The sequence below is a fragment of the Plasmopara halstedii genome, assembly GCF_900000015.1.
Source record: "Plasmopara halstedii genome assembly, contig: Scaffold_658, whole genome shotgun sequence".
Classification (NCBI taxonomy): Eukaryota; Oomycota; class Peronosporomycetes; order Peronosporales; family Peronosporaceae; genus Plasmopara; species Plasmopara halstedii.
The window spans coordinates 1,137,928-1,138,462 of NW_020187575.1; positions in this window are offsets into that span (position 1 = coordinate 1,137,928).

Sequence of the window (535 nt, forward strand, 5' to 3'; positions counted from 1 at the left end):
ATACTTGTTTACACGTCAGTCTGATCTATACCTGTCACGCAGCGTATGTAACGGCATTGTATTGGATAATTGTTGTCATTATAAACGGTTTGCTTAAGCCATGTCTTATGCTTCCAGACGCGGTGTCTAGCTAACTCTATCAAATGTAAGCACGTCGTCACTTCCATTAACACTGTTAATGGGTATCACAGTTCTTGTCAGTGTAATGACAGTTTGTCTTCGTCTACCACTGTGGGATTGCACTACAAGGCTACTTGTTTACACGTCAGTCTGATCTATACCTGTCACGCAGCGTATGTAACGGCATTGTATTGAACACTTGTTGTTATTAAAAACGGTTTGCTTAACCATGTCTTATGTTTCGATACGCGGTGTCTTGCTAACTCTATCATATGTAAGCACGTAGTCAATCCCATTAAAGCGGTTCATGGGTATCACAGTTCTTGTCAGTGTGATGACAGTTTATCTTCGTCCACCACTGTAGGAGTGCACTACAGGGCGGTTCGTTTACACGTCAGTCTGCTCTTCACTTGTC